At 40.9% G+C, this 16,907-nt stretch overlaps 1 protein-coding gene across 4 annotated transcripts in view; it reads left to right on the top strand.

Annotated features, from left to right (window-relative positions):
* The window catches only part of UNC5C (unc-5 netrin receptor C), a 489,123-nt gene that overhangs the window by 101,810 nt on the left and 370,406 nt on the right, over positions 1-16,907 (top strand). The gene's annotated exons all lie outside the window — the stretch shown is intronic.

Genomic DNA, 16,907 nt, shown 5'->3' with positions numbered 1-16,907 from the left:
ACACAGCACATGATGTAAAACACAGCACACAGTTAACCCTTTGATCACCCCAGATGTTAACCCCTTCCTTCCCAGTGTCATTAGTACAGTGACAGTGTTTTTTTATTAGCACTGATCACTGTATTAGTGTCATTGGGATGTCAGTGGCAGTTAGGCAGAAATACTGCTACAGGGAGGCAGCTGTGCGCAAAATCATGTATATATACGTGATTTTGCATTTCCGGGTAGGGTATGCTCGAGAGCCCTACCCACGCTGCCATTCGCGGCTGTGGCTGTCAATCACCAGGTCCCGGACGATAATTACTTGCTGGCTCCCGGTGATTGCCGAGGATCTCTGACGGGGAGAGAACTGTTAGTAAACAAAACAGTTCTCCTCCGTGTCAGTTCCTGCACACTGCTTTGCATGGATGTGCACAGCACAGCCATGCAAAGCAATGTGCTTACATTGAAGCACATACACAGCCCCTATGTAAAACAGCACACAGTTAACCCTTTGATTGCCCTAGATGTTAACCCATTCATTCCCAGTGTCAGTACAGTGTCAGTGTTTTTTATTAGCACTGATCACTGTATTAGTGTCATTGGGATGTCAAGCATGTTCCCACCCAGTGTCCGCATGCCTGCTGCAGTTCCGCTGTTCCGCTGCAAGTTGCTGATCGCTGCCATTACTAGTATAAGAAAAAGAAAAAGAAAAATTCCAGTATATATACCGCCATTTGTAGACGCTATAACTTGCATGTAAACCAATTCATTTACACGTATTGGGATTTTTTTTAGCAAAGACTTGTAGCAGAATACATTTTAGCCTAAATGTATAAAGAAATTTGGTTTTGAAATTTTTTACTGGATATGTTTTATAGCAAAAAGTCAAATATTTTTCAAAATTGTCGGTATCTTTTTGTTTATAGCGCTAACATTTTTTAAAATGCACAGGTAATCAAATACCACCAAAAGAAATCTCTATTTGTGAGAAAAAAAAGGACATAAATTAAATGTATGTACAGCGTTGCATGACCGCGCAATTGTCAGTTAAATTAATTCAGCGCCATATTGCAAAAAATGGTCTGGTCAGGAAGGGGGGTAAATCCTCTGGAGGGCAAGTGGTTAAAGGAGATGTAAGGAGTATATAAAAAAACAAACATCCGTACTCACCTTCATGCGGAGGCATCAGGCTGTCCTGTGTTGGCACTAAGCCCAAGAACTGAGCAATCACATGACCACTGATTGCTCAGTTCTCGGTCATCTCTGAGCAGAGAGTGGTGACTGTCATTCACTGCTCTCCACTCTGCCCCTTCAGCATTCACTGGAGCACTTGGCAGCCGACTTCCGTTCCCAGCGGAGCACTTAGACTCAGATCAGCTGTCAATCAGGTTTCTGGGTGGATCCTGACAATATGGTCAGGATTCTTCCAGAGCATAGGCTTCAGCGTCATCTAAATTCTGGATCATAGGAATGCAAAGGTAAGTGCACTCCTGTGACCCAAAAGAGAAGTATGGCTAAAAAGAGTAGTGTTAAGGTTATTGGGATGGTTATAGTTATAAAGAAGATTAGTGTAATGGTCCATGTTAGTGTTACAGGGAGGGGTAGTTTGAGGATTAGCATTGGGTTAGAAGGAGGGTAGTGTTAGGGATACGGGGAGGTTATTGTGAGGGTCAGTGTTATAGGGATGGTTAAGCTGGCCATACATGGATTGAAATTGGGCTAGTGCAGTAGGTACTGGCCAAATTTCAGTCCATGTATGGGCACTTTGGTTGTACAGAAGTCAATCTACCAACCTGTACAACCATCCTGCTGGGTTTCCCCTTTCAATCAGAGCTGTCAGCGCTGACTAATGTACTCTGACAACGGGAAAGTCTCCCTGCTGTCAGAATATGATAGGTTAGTGGGGAGGATGCCCCATCTACCTCGAATGTGGGGAATCAAGTCATTTGTTTTCATTCAACCCACTGGTTGAAGGAAAAAATTGACTCATCTATGGGCTGCTTTAGTGTAAGGGTGTGTGTTGGAGGAGTAGCTTGAGGATAAGAGTTGGGTTACAAGGAGGATAGTGTTAGGGTTACGGGGACTCTAATTGGAGGGTTAGTGTTATAGGTAAGGTTAGTATAAGGTTTAATGTTAGGGCTTAGAAGAAGGGGTAGTTTGAGGATAAGAGGGAGGTTACAGGGAGGATAGTGTTAGGGTTACAGGGAAGGTTATTTGGAGGGTTAGTGTTATAGGGAAAGTTAGTACAAGGGTTCATGTTAGAGTTATAGGAAGGGGTAGTTTGAGGATAAGAGTTGGGTTACAGGGAGGATAGTGTTAGGGTTACGGGGACGTCTAATTGGAGGGTTAGTGTTATAGGTAAGGTTAGTATAAGGGTTAATGTTAGGGGTTAGAAGACAGAGTAGTTTGAGGATAAGAATGAGGTTACAGGGAGGATAGTGTTAGGGTTACAGGGAAGGTTATTTGGAGGGTTAGTGTTATAGGGAACGTTAGTACAAGGGTTCATGTTAGTGTTATAGGAAGGGGTGGTTTGAGGATAAGAGTTGGGTTACAGGGAGGATAGTGTTAGGGTTACGGGGACGTCTAATTGGAGGGTTAATGTTATAGGTAAGGTTAGTATAAGGGTTAATGTTAGGGGTTAGAAGTAGGGGTAGTTTGAGGATAAGAGTGAGGTTACAGGGAGGATAGTGTTAGGGTTACAGGGAAGGTTATTTGGAGGGTTATTGTTATAGGGAACGTTAGTACAAGGGTTCATGTTAGAGTTATAGTAAGGGGTAGTTTGAGGATAAGAGTTGGGTTACAGGGAGGATAGTGTTAGGGTTATGGGGACGTCTAATTGGAGGGTTAGTGTTATAGGTAAGGTTAGTATAAGGGTTAATGTTAGGGGTTAGAAGACAGAGTAGTTTGAGGATAAGAATGAGGTTACAGGGAGGATAGTGTTAGGGTTACAGGGAAGGTTATTTGGAGGGTTAATGTTATAGGGAACGTTAGTACAAGGGTTCATGTTAGAGTTATAGGAAGGGGTGGTTTGAGGATAAGAGTTGGGTTACAGGGAGGATAGTGTTAGGATTACGGGGACGTCTAATTGGAGGGTTAATGTTATAGGTAAGGTTAGTATAAGGGTTAATGTTAGGGGTTAGAAGTAAGGGTAGTTTGAGGATAAGAGTGTGGTTACAGGGAGGATAGTGTTAGGGTTACAGGGAAGGTTATTTGGAGGGCTAATGTTATAGGGAACGTTAGTACAAGGGTTCATGTTAGAGTTATAGGAAGGGGTGGTTTGAGGATAAGAGTTGGGTTACAGGGAGGATAGTGTTAGGGTTACGGGGACGTCTAATTGGAGGGTTAGTGTTATAGGTAAGGTTAGTATAAGGGTTAATGTTAGGGGTTAGAAGTAGGGGTAGTTTGAGGATAGGAGTGAGGTTACAGGGAGGATAGTGTTAGGGTTACAGGGAAGGTTATTTGGAGGGTTAGTGTTATAGGGAACGTTAGTACAAGGGTTCATGTTAGAGTTATAGGAAGGGGTGGTTTGAGGATAAGAGTTGGGTTACAGGGAGGATAGTGTTAGGATTACGGGGACGTCTAATTGGAGGGTTAGTGTTATAGGTAAGGTTAGTATAAGGGTCAATGTTAGGGGTTAGAAGTAGGGGTAGTTTGAGGATAAGAATGAGGTTACACGGAGGATAGTGTTGGGGTTACAGGGAAGGATATTTGGAGGATTAGTGTTATAGGGAAAGTTAGTACAAGGGTTCGTGTAAGGGTTATAGGAAAGAGTAGTTTGGGGATAAAAGTTGGGTTACAAGTAGGATAGTGTTAGGGTTACAGTGAAGGCTATTTGGAGGTTAGGGTTATAAGGAAAGTTAATGTAAGGGTTCGTGTTAGGGTTATAGGGAGGTTTAGCATTAGGGGGCCTTTGGGTAAGGCATATCTATTGAGCCAGAAGTTCTGCACCATAAATGAACCAGTATCCTTGCAACAAAAATGTATGTACTGGATCATTTGTACTCCATACACGGTGAGATTTTTGCATACATGCACTGACAACATTTATATAATACAACAGTTGTCCCCTGCCACCTCTATTTGACATTAGATTTAGTGCACAAAAAAGTCACTTAAAAAAATCAGTTGGTGGAGACTTTGAGGTGCTTTAATCAGTCCCAGATGTGGTAGCTAGCTGGGTTTCAAAGACACCGCATGTTATTGCAAGCTCTTGTAAATATATAAATACATGGCAAAGAAATATTTATATGCTTAAATTGAGTTTAATCTACAAATACTGTATAAAGGTTTGTTTATGAGATTGTTTTTTGTTTTAAGGCAGCTGCCTGCGTTCCATTTTTTCTAGCTGAAACACCCTAATTACTTATGCTGAGGCAGTGTTTAATTTTCTAAGCCGTTTGTAAAGCAGAGGCTGTTTTGTTTCATCAAGGTGAAATGTGAGTTATTTGCCCTTCTCTTCAACAATGAAACAAAATAAAAAAATAATCAAGTGAGAATGACAAATTCCTCTTTAAATGCCCAATTTTATACTAGTGCTGGCTTGGTTATTCAGGCATCTAAGAGCACTCTACAAAGTAATGGAAAAAACAGCTAAAATGCGTGGAATTAAACACCTATTCATGATAAATATTGCTTGACCATGCCAAAATTATCAAAATTATTGAGTGACGACAGAATATGTATGCATACTGCTCCAATCTGCGTCCTTAGGATACTGAGATGCTTACATGTTGAAACCACCACTATGACCTATTCTTTAATGTTAGTTTAAACATGTTAAAAGTATTGTAGAGTCAGATAGATGACTAATATATGGGCTAAAATAGTGACATATCCGAAAGAATATGCTACTTCTATGTTGATATCTTGACCAAACCCTAGGCATAGGCTGTGGCATACCTAGATTAACTGATACTTGGGGCAGTTAATAAGTTTTGTTCCCCCCCAAAAAAAATAACAGAATCAGTGCTAATCTCTACCAGAGTAGGACTCCCAAGAAGAATCTTTGTCTCCAACCTCTCCTTTTCCTCTTTTTGGAAAAACTGTTCAGCTACTGTTCAGACTCTCCCCCTGAGTGACTCTTAGTCCTACAGTGTGTGAGGTCACAGATGGGCATTTTTATGGGAACTGGCAGGCAGAATGTATTCGATGGGTCGCATCATGAGGCACTGTGAGGCAAATTTTTCCAGTCACATAACTGGGTGAGGCCGGGCTGACTAGAGGACTGCCCTTACACCTCTTGTCCTGTTTCCCCTGGGGATGATGACTGGGTATAACAGGGCACAGAGTGGCATGGGTGCTTGTAGGAGATCTGGTTCTGAATATCTTGGAAGCAGATGCAGAGCTGGAGCAGGTCAACTGGTAGTAGAGAGATACTGGATCTCAGATGCATAGTCAGATGGGCAGAGGTCAGCAACAACCAAGTATCAGGAGTGCAAAGTCAGGAACCAGGTGCAGAGTCATAGCCAGGCCTGGGTCAGCATCAAGCGGGCAGAAGATGTACTGGAACAGCAGGCTGGAAGCAAGGTCGGGTCACAAGCCAGAGTCAGCAACAGAGGTTCAGGAACAAACAGGATGAACAAGCTGGGTCAGGATACAAATGAGCACAGGATCAGGACACAAGCAGAAGGAGCTGACAACCACTCAGCAATGAACCTGAGACCTGTAAGGCTTTATGTGTATGCGCATGTGCCCGTATAGATGTGCGTGGGGTCCTAATGCTGTGCACAGTTCTTGTCATGCGTACATACACATTCCTTTGAGCAAGGGCATGTCTTTGAGCATGGCCTTGAGCATAACTTTCCTGACCCCTCCTCTCCCCCTGAGTTTGGCAGGGTGTTGGGCCTTGGGTGCTACAGAGCTCATGAGTTCAGTTGTGTGGTGTGGCACAATGATTGCGCTTGCCTGTGTAGTGATTCTGGGCAGGCCACAGGCCATTGCTGCTACACAGACTTAGGGTGAGAAGAGGGCAGGTTAGAGCGCATGGCTGTATTCAAGAGGAGGATAATGACCTCACTGCACAGATCACTCTGCCTGTCCACCCAATGTCCTATTCAGTGCTGCTCTGCTTGTACAGCTTTATTTTGACACGTAGTTTGCCAGTTACCATAGCAAGAAAATGTAAGGACTAGTCCATGGGCATTCTTTGAATGGCAATATCTGGTGCAGACCACCCCTCCTAGGTACTCCACAGGGACTAGGTATAGGTTCTTTATAATACTGTGGTTTGGGCATGTGTGTAAGTTAGCATATACTGTAGACAGAATGAAGAGATAGCATGAAGACCCAGCATAGCTTTTGATTAAATCCCATTTGCAAAGGAATTACATGAGCTTCCATTGCCGACCTTTCTCTGAATAGGTTCATTGCCTGGCTCTCTTCAACTACAGTACTTTTAATGGAAGAAACCATTCTCAGATGCCCAGATTGCATTCTAGTTCTAGGGTAGTCATGTCAATTACAATAATGCTCAGAAAGTTTTCTCTGCCTCGTGGCTAGGATGCAGACTACCATTTGAGTGGTTGCTGCTATCCAATGAATATAGTAATGACAGGCTTCCTTTATGTCTCTGATCAACTTTAGTTTGCTGTGTGCATATGTATCTGATGTACCTGAGATATTCATTTGTCAAACATATATCTCTCTTGGTTCATAATAGAGTTGAAAGAACCAAACTGGACAAATTGAAATTGAATATGTTTTCAGATGGCTGGCATATTTGATTATCCCTTCCCTATTGCAGTATAGATGAAAATAGATGGAAGAAATGAATAAGCTGCCAGAACCCAGATCATCCTGATTTACATGCTTATGAATCATGAAGAGGGATTTCTTTAATTGTTTATATTTAGTTTCTTCTGCCAATGAAGAATAATTGGTGCTGGATCACTTGCATCAGAATAAAGCCCGAAATGGGACAGTGGATTTGGATTCTGATTGATGACTTGAGCTATAGTTCCATTTTTTCTATTATCTTTTTTTTAGATTAGGCCCTATGAGCTTTATTTAATAATGTGCGGAAACAGCAATTAAGTTTTGTAACCCATAGCAAGCAATCAGATGCTGTCTTCAAGCAATCTAGCTGAATTACCCTGACACATGAAATCTTATTGGATGTTATGAATGACTGCACTTATTGCTTTTTACACAAAGGTAATAAATTAGCCATTATGTAATAAACATAAAGATAAGATTAAAGCGCAAATTTTTATAGTTGTTCATATTTGTCAGTTTAGTAAAGGTTAACACAATTATAAGACTAGTGGAAACAGCATTCAGCAAGGATGTCAAGCACAGACAAAAAACATACTTTCTGAAAATGTTGGAACATATTACAGCTACTTTCTGCTGAACGTAAATACAAAGGATAAATATGTTTCTTGTTATTACACATTACACATGACTTTATTCCATTATATAATGGAAAAATGATGGATGTAATGTCTTTCGACAATCCGAAAGAGGAAAAGGAAACTGACCTTTGGATATTACTTCATAAAGAGTGCAGTGTTCTACTGCAGAGCTCAAGTTTAAAATAACTTACAGACCTGTTACTTCACCTATTATTACAATGAAAAAATACTTCCTTTACTTTTACTGTAAACGTAAATGACCACTTTAAATGCATTTTAAGACATAGCTGAATTATATATTTTCTGGAAACTGGATACAACAAGCTTTATGTTAAAGGCTAAGTTTACCTTTGTAGAAAAGTAGTAAATGCAACATTTATCTCATGATCCATGTGCATTTACAGATTTTTTTGCAATGAAACCTGCAGATCATTACACTTCCAATCAGTGCACCTTGGGTGCAATGTACAGGCTATTGTAATGTATGCCACAGACTCTGGAGGGAGTACACCTGGCTGGAGAAATTGCAGCTGAACTACTGAGCAAGGAGAGGGAAGAGGGTTCCCCTCTGTGCTCTGCATATTCCTTCTGGTGTGGTGGCAGAAGGAACTTGTAGTAATTTCCTTTCATTGTTCCCAAACCATTATAATACAGCTGTGCAGGTGGAGCAATGTTCATCCACACTAAATTAAAAAAAAAATTACAAGATTTTCCAGTAGTATGCACCCATGATTCAGGTATGGGGAGGGTAGTGTGGGTTTTGGGCGTGGGGTATGCAACCATGCTTTATGCTACACCCTAAATATAGATGTAATATAAAGCATTATGCAAAAGGTAGATTTAGCCTTTAAAGAAGCTTAAGTAATATTATTATTATTATTATTATTATACAGTATTTATAAAGCGCCAATAGTTCGCTCAGCGCTGTACATTACAAAGGGGGACAGAACATGTGACAGAACAATACCAATACAATGCAAAACATGAGGGGATTGAGGGCCCTGCTCTTTCGAGCTTACAATCTAGGAGGAAGGGGATGGTGGCACAGGAGGAGATAGCTGTAGGGGATGGAGTGGTAGGAAGAGTGGAGGAGGTCGGCAAGTTAGCAGGGGGTGGGGTAGGCTTCCCTGAAGAGATGGGTTTTCAGGGTGCGCCTAAAGGAGAGGAGAGTAGGTGATAATCTGATGGGTTGGGGCAGGGAGTTCCAGAGGATGGGTGACACCCTGGAGAAGTCCTGCATGCTCTATTGAATACATCATGAAGCACATTTTCAATATGCAATGGTAAATGGGCCAACAGAAAAAAAAGTTAACTAAATTACTGGGTGTACTTCTACGTTGCAACTGTTGTTGTGCTCATTTTTACATCTAAACCTATGGGTCCTCTTTACCTTGTCAGGTGCACTCAAGTCCATAAAGCTGCCACCTCCAAATGCCTACTCATGTGTTTCCAAATCCCAGAACTTCTGTGGTCAATATTTTTAAAGTATTGTAAAGAAAACTAGCAGATACATCACAGCAGGTATAGATACTCTAAATAAGGTACCTATTTGGAGTATGTATTTGTACCAGCATAGATCAACATTAGAAACACATACAGTACAGGGGGCATAAGGCAATTTAAAATAAGTGGAGATATGGAAAATGATCTTACTTGGTATACAAAATAGACCAATAAGGAATTAACCAATAAGATCCCTCAATGGCAAAAACAAAACAAAAGAAAAAGAATCTACGCTATATACCATCTAAAGTGTTAGAAAACAGAACATCCTCAAATAGGTCAGCCACAACAAATCATAAATCCCCATATGGGGACTCAACCCTAGAGCAGTCTATCAATTGCCAACTGACGTGGTGCTAGGCCTGGTACATCCAGCCAAAGTTGCCACAGAGAGTAAAAGTTGCCACAGAGAGCATTTCTATGTTATTATGTTTATTTTTTATCACGTCTGAGCATTTTATTCACTGTGGCCAATATTTAATCCAAATCCTTTAGTATCCCACATTTTGTCTGTGGGCCATTGAGGCCAGACATCATATTTTACAGCCTATATGATGTGGTTGGGGGTGGAGAAGGGAGAGGGATGAAAGGAGCTGGACTAAATATTGAGAGTGGCAGTTGTGGTTAATATCTCTATAATGACCTGACTATAGTAAATGTATAATGTAAGTATTGCGTATTTGGGAGATACTAACTGCACCATATGAATTGTCTTTTTCCTTTGTACAGCAATACTGAAAAATCTGGTAGACAATGCAAAGCTGTAAGTGCCATGAATAAAAGCTAGAAAAAAAAATGTGCTCCTGATAACAGACACTTAGATATTTGCTTTCTTTTTCAATCCTAGATTAGTTACAGCTGGAATTGGAGTGCTATAAGCTGTTCCTTAACTTCTGTTCCTCCAGCAGCAGTGAAATGTTATTTATGAGGCCACATACTAAATGGAAGTTTGCACCAAAAAAACAGCTGCAAGTTTTGAAATCTATTCACTTTTCACCTTGTCTCGCACATAAGCAGTAAAAACAACTTAACCTGTTCTTTAGGGAAAAATGACATAAATCCTAAAATAGAACCTCTTATTGTACTTGGCATATAACCACCTTCATAAATAACTTCTTATCAGAAAAAAAATCTTGTTGTTCTGTGAAGTCATATGTTTATTGTATGTTTTGTATTTATTTTTTGTTGGAATCCAGATTTTGCCAATATATGGAAACCCTCAGTGTATAGCAATAAAAAGCTTAATGGCTGGAAATCTTTTGCATACATTGTAGACTTCAACAGCTTGCAGGATGTATGGTTTTAGCCAGTTCTGTATTTCTAAGTGAGGTACTCTTGGCTCTTTTCAGACATTGCATCCATCTAGCTTTATGCATTTGTGTGTGTGTACTTTACACTGCCCTCCCAGACAGCAGTCATCAATATTTAGCAGGCAGCTGCTTCCATAGACTTTAGGCTTCTGCTAATTTGACAAGGTCAAATGTGGTGCTGTTCACATTGCAAACCAATACAGAAAGAAAGGCTAGATTTTTCCTCGAATTAATCACTAAATCATTAACTTCTCTGTCACTAAAAAACTATCCTAGCTACTGCCACTGTCCTTTTCAATCAATATTTTTTAGACAAGGAAGGCAAGTCTTTATCTCTCGTAGGAATGACAAGACCATTTTACTAATTCTACCTTTACTGATTTAAAATCGAAAGTAAAGGAATACTACTGCCCTAATTGTCCAATTTTAGCACAAAGCCCATTCTTCCCAACAGCTTGTTCAGTACATCTTGGTCAGAATTAATCATTATTGGGCAGATGCTATCAGACACACCGTGCTATTAAAAGCTAGACAACTGTTCGAATGTACATATGTATGTATGATGTGTAGTTTTGAATATTTATTACTCATTTGTATAACAATGGCACCTCTTCCATAGCTTTTAATAGAATTACCCCCCAATCCCCCCCCCCCCCCCCACATAAGTAGCTTATGTGCTTCCACAGCCTTACACACATAATGGTCAGTTTGGAAGAATGACAGCGTATTGGTGTGGTTTTGAATTGTGTTTGAATTGTGTAGAGCCAGAGTTCTTTTTGCCCTACTTCTCCTGTAGGTCACAAAAGTGCATTTTATTCTGCACTTCTGTGACCTGTATTCAGCCGACAGTGGACTAAAGTTCACATGGTTGGATAATTGGTTGGTTGTACCCAAGCTGACCTCAGCCAGTCCCTGTTTAACTGGCTAAATTTTGATCTATGTATGGCCATCTTTAGTTGGTTGATAGGGTTCCATGTTTATTATGAGCCTGAAATATTTGCTAAAACCTGTCTTTAACACATTTTCGGTGTGTTTTTGTCTTTGACATTAATGTAGTTTACGAGTGGGCTGGGCACTCTCAGATGCCATTATTATAAATGTAGGTAGCCTTGTTATATGTAGTGCTCAACTCTAATTTGGGAGCTCCAGCATGGCTACGGTGCTGCAAACATCTTTGATTGTTCTTGGCTGTGATATGATTAAGGATTTCTGGTAGCCAGAAGATCAGGATCATAGATTTGACTCTTGAATACAGTGTACTATCCCATGGCACCTTGGAGATTGTGATATAAGGGGGCAGGACAATAGGCTCAAATGACAAAACTTTAAAGGATAAGTTCACCTCTTGCAACATGTTACATGTTACACCCATATTCAGGGTGTAACATGTTGCGAACAGACCTGCCCCCCACCCCAGATCCCCCATTGTGATACATAGAGGAGATATTCTCCTCCTGCTAGCTGTCACAATTTAGAAAAAAACACTGTTGTGCAAGTCACCACCTGCCTGGTCATATCACTCATTCGCAGTGTTCTGTGAATGAGAAAACTACAAGTCCCAGCAGCCTTTGTGGCTGGCAGCTGTGGTAGTTCATTGAGTCTTCCTGTCATTAAGTATCAGCTTTCCCATATGAGGTAAAAGGAAGCAGATATACTGATAGGTCTGCAGGAGACCTGCATGGCATCAGTGATCTGCTGATCGCTGGTGCAATGCTTTACAGGCTCCCAAAATAAAAGATGATAAATGCACATTTTTTTTATCTGCAAAAAAATGTGCATTTTTTATTTTTTGTTGAAAGGTGAACTTATCCTTTAAAGAGATCCTGTCACCAACTTAAAAAATAAAATACAGGTAAGAGCACATAAAAAAACAAAGCTTTTGAAAATGTTTTCCTACTTTTATTGGCTTTTAATGTGCTTCTAAACTTATAAGACTTTTAAAACTTGTAAGAAAATTTGACTACTCCAGGAAGAGTTAATTTTCTAGCATAATCTTCTCTCCCAATGCGCTTCTTCATAGCCCCCCTCCTCTGGGAGTGTCTAATTACACTCTGTGCTGGCCCAGCATCTTCATCTTTCTCCTCAACTCTCTACATTACCTTTTATAATGCTGCAGTGGAAGGAATGAAGGGGAATACTATATTCTCATTGGAGCTGCTGACATAACATCCAAGATAGAGGTGCCCAACAGCAGCCCACATTTTTGGATTTCTAAACAGACAAGTCTTTTACAGTTAAATACTATGTATAAAATGCATAGAATGGATATATAATCTTGTGGGAAGATTTTTGCTGAAGTGAATGGTACTGCAAAAGGGTATCTTTCAAAGTGGAACTAAACCTACCAATTTAACCGTTCTAAAAACAGTTCCATTTAGGACATGCCTTGAATTATAACCATTACAGATACTAGCATGCTTAAGGTGGCTTTCAACCAAACTTTTTGGCCATCAAATAGCTGGTGTCATAGCTGATCACGTGTTTCACCAACTGCATCAACTTCAGATCATGATTATTATTATTATTATTATACAGTATTTATAAAGCGCCAATAGTTCGCTCAGCGCTGTACATTACAAAGGGAGACAGAACATGTGACAGAACAAAACCAATACAATGCAAAACATGAGGGGATCGAGGGCCCTGCTCTTTCGAGCTTACAATCTAGGAGGGAGGGGGTGGTGGCACAGGAGGAGATAGCTGTGGGGGATGGAGTGGTTGGAAGAGTGGAGGAGGTCGGCAAGTTAGCAGGGGGTGGGGTAGGCTTCCCTGAAGAGATGGGTTTTCAGGGTGCGCCTAAAGGAGAGGAGAGTAGGTGATAATCTGATGGGTTGGGGCAGGGAGTTCCAGAGGATGGGTGACACCCTGGAGAAGTCCTGGAGGCGGGCATGGGAGGAGGAGACCAGGGAACTAGAGAGAAGGAGGTCTTGTGAGGAGCGGAGTGTGCGTGTTGGGCGGTACTTGGATATTAGGTCAGAGATGTAGTACGGGGCAGTATGGTGGACAGCTTTGTACGTCAGCGTTAGGATTTTGAATTTGATCCGTTGCGCAATCGGAAGCCAGTGGAGGGATTGGCAGAGGGGGGTGGCGGAGACAGAGCGGTTGGAAAGGTGAATGAGTCTGGCAGCCGTGTTCAGGATGGACTGAAGAGGGGATAGCCAGCGGCGAGGCAGGCCAGTGAGGAGGGAGTTGCAGTAGTCGAGTCGTGATATGATGAGGGAGTGGATGAGCTGTTTAGTGGTTTCTGGGGTTAGGAACGTGCGGATTTTGGCGATGTTGTGGAGGTGGAGTCTGATGGCAGCTTCCTGGGCTGTGAAGGATAGGGATGTTTAATTCCACTTTAACACAAGGATAAGTATCTTTATTTAGGCCATGTGATTGTAATTTTCAAATATGATTGGCCTTAATTAAAAACAACTGTCACTTTTTAAAAATAATGATCTTTATTCTGAATTGTTACCACATTAATTGAACCTAATGAATCCACCAGAACTGCATAGTGCCAAAAAAGTACTTGTGACCTTACCTATTTTTCTTGGAATAAGAATTAGGTCTTATTATTTAAGAAAATGTTGCTCCAGCCATAAATGTGTACAATTATATAGCATATTTACAACTTTTAAAGTATTTACTTTTGCTATATAAGAAGCATCCAGTAACAGCTGACCTACTTACTGCAACAAAAGCTTTAAAATCTCAAGTACTTCATCCTCAGCATATTAACGCACAAATGAGACACCGTTCAGGATGATGTTGAACTTGCAGTTCAAGTATTTTCTACCTTTGGAATATTATACTCCAACTCTCACTGAACTTCCAAAGAATGAAGAGTTTACTTTATAACTTTGATGTCAATTGTCAACCCCCTAGTGTTTCTATGCAATTAAAGGCCTCCAAGACAGAAATTTCAAAGCCCTAACTTATCATCACTCACTCATGAAAATCAACTCCAAAGCATTTGCTTGTTCCGCGTATTTTCATTCAGTAAGGCTTCCCACATTTCTTTCTCTTGAAAGCATCTGGAGAATGACACTTTAAAAAGCTTAATCACTGATTTAATTTTGAACAGTTGAGTAACTAGCACTCCCTCTGTAGAACACAAAGCAAATTTCTAAGAGTAGACATAAAGGGTTCAAACTATACTTACTGTAATAAACAGTCCCAAAGTCATTTGTGTCCACTGATCACTCTTTCAGTGTTTGATTTGATCTGAGTTGTAGTGGTGTAATGAAAGATATATATAGTCAGAGTATATCTTTTATTTCAGAAGGGCAAAGAAATGTGCAAATGGCATTATCAAATAGCAAACTTTGTCTCCTAAAACAGCAAAATAGGGAGAAAATAACTTTCTGCAAGTTACTGAAGGGTTTCACAAAGTTTTGTACAAGTAACTCAGGGTAATATACAGTATAGCAGGACTCTGAACGTCAAACTGAATCAAACCTACAAAAACCTCTGTTCTTGTTCATAGTATCAATATGTTTCTGTAGTTAAATGAAAATTTGTGCTTTGCCCATGATTGGCAGTGATGGGCTCACTTTACCAGAGCTATTATATGCAACCATAGAGTGACACTAAACAATATCCTAATTTTCCAGCAATAATCCATAGACATCCACAGCTTAATGGCCCTGTAATTTATTTTTCATGAAACCATTTCTGTTTTTTTCTGCTTGCTTGTAACATCCTCCATGAGCTCCTAAATTTAGCCTTTCCTCCTCTTTTCCGTTTGTTTGGAATGAGCAGTGCATATTAGTTCTGGTAACATGCACTGCTCTATACAAACTACACATCCCATAGTCCTTAGTCTATCTCAGGAGTGAGCAAAAGAGGGTGACTATGTTCCTACATATAGGAGGTTATTTATTAAAACTGGAGAGGGCAAAATCTGGTGCAGCTGTCCATAGAAACCAATCAGCTTCCAGGTTTCATTGCCAAAGCTTAACTGAACAAGCTGAAGTTAGAAGCTTATTGGCTACTATGCACAGCTGCACGATATTCTGAGTGCACCAGTTGTAGTAACCCCCCCCCCCCCACAGTGTGACCAAGGAGATCCAATGTAGATACCCTCAAAAAGAAAATCAAAACTGAGAACTTTAGAAAGTAATTTTTAGTTTATAAAGTGGGAAAGAAAGAATCACAATAAAGTTAAATATATACAATTTTACTACAATGCTCAAAGGATTAAAAGTACAGTAAAAACTGTATTCAATATACAGTATACTGTTTTACATTGCCTCCCTTGATTGAGTATATATATATATAAACTCCAAAATTAAGAACTATCAAGTTATATCAAGTCTGATGACTTCTAAGATCTACTTTGGGTATCTTCAACATGGTTAGAATGCCTCATCGTGTTTCGTGGGAGACCACACTTCTTCATGAGGTGTAGGGTAGTGCAGGGTAGTGCAAATAACAAACAGACCATCTGGAGGCCCACATGCTCGGCAGGAATATGTCAAGAGCAAACCATGCAATGTCTTCACCTGGGGCGGTGTAGGAGTGAAATTAGGCGACACCTTAAATATACATGCATAAGGCTGGCAGAAGTGGGTCTTAATGAGTCTGAGTAAATGCACATTCATAGGGCAAGTAGAATGTGCAACAACAATAGACCTTAATATGCCTCAAAGTCATGTTATAGATGCAACACTGTGACAAAATTTCCAACTCAGATATATTGAGTACTACTAGGGCCCCCAGAACCTCAAAAGGTCCCAACATTGTCCACACCACAGTGCGGCTGTCACTACTAACAAAGTTTTCCTTTGTACAGTGTGGGTGCCTCCAACAATATTGCACAAAAAGGTTCCTTTCATCCTCTACTCGAAGTCCTAGCTGGCGCGGTCAGGTCCTTCCTCCATTGGGTGCCTCCTGTAGCAAGCTGGTTGCTAAGGAGGCACCAGCACGTGCATAATCCTATTGGATCTTCAGCTGGGCTATGCATGTCCATAGACATACACTGTACCGCTATCAGGGTGCAGGGGGTGTTGACCACAGCCAGGTGACACCCACCAGAGTGGCACACCATGGCTGGTCCCTCCGTTAACACTGTACCTGGTCTGCTGAGTTCTGCCTCTTTTCCCCATTCCCGCACTCACGGCTGGGACAAGAGAGGGCAGCCTGGTGCAGTAAACTGTGAGCAGTAAAGTCCATACAGTGGATGGCAGAGGTAGAGAGGAGTGAACCAGGAAGAGTTGTGGGCTGTCAGTGGAGTATACAGCAGATGACATAGGATCGATGTATTATTATTATTATACAGGATTTATATAGCACTAATAGTTTGCTCTTCATTTTACAAAATGAAGGTAGACATTACAGTTACAATACAATTTGATACAAGAGGAATCAGAGGGCACTGCTCATTAGAGCTTACAATTTAGTGATCCTATGTCATCTGCTGTATAGAGGAGCTCTCCAGTGACAGGAGGGGGATGGCACCGCCCTATGTAATCTGCTGTATGTAGGAGCATTGTCCTGTGTCTCTGTAGTGATTTTCCACATGTAAGTTTAGGGGGGACTTACAGGTGTTGAATTGTACTGGTCACACAGTGGTGATTAGGGGGGGAGGGGGGGATCAAGGGTAACAATCATTTTTGCTTGGGATGAAAGGTTTGCGGAGGTGGGAGGCTATTTGTGCTGGTTAGAGTAATTTGTGGGAAGGGGATATGTGCTAAGAAGGGGAATGGGGGATATATACTAGAAGGGGGGATTGGTAGGGGGATATGTGCTAGAAGCAGGAATTGGTGGGGGGATA

This window comes from Staurois parvus, unplaced genomic scaffold (genome assembly GCF_062004578.1).
Source record: "Staurois parvus isolate SC_StPar_1 unplaced genomic scaffold, SC_StPar_1.0 ptg000566l, whole genome shotgun sequence".
Classification (NCBI taxonomy): domain Eukaryota; kingdom Metazoa; phylum Chordata; class Amphibia; order Anura; family Ranidae; genus Staurois; species Staurois parvus.
The sequence above is the reverse complement of the archived record's forward strand: the minus strand, read 5'-3'. Positions and strand labels throughout refer to the sequence as shown.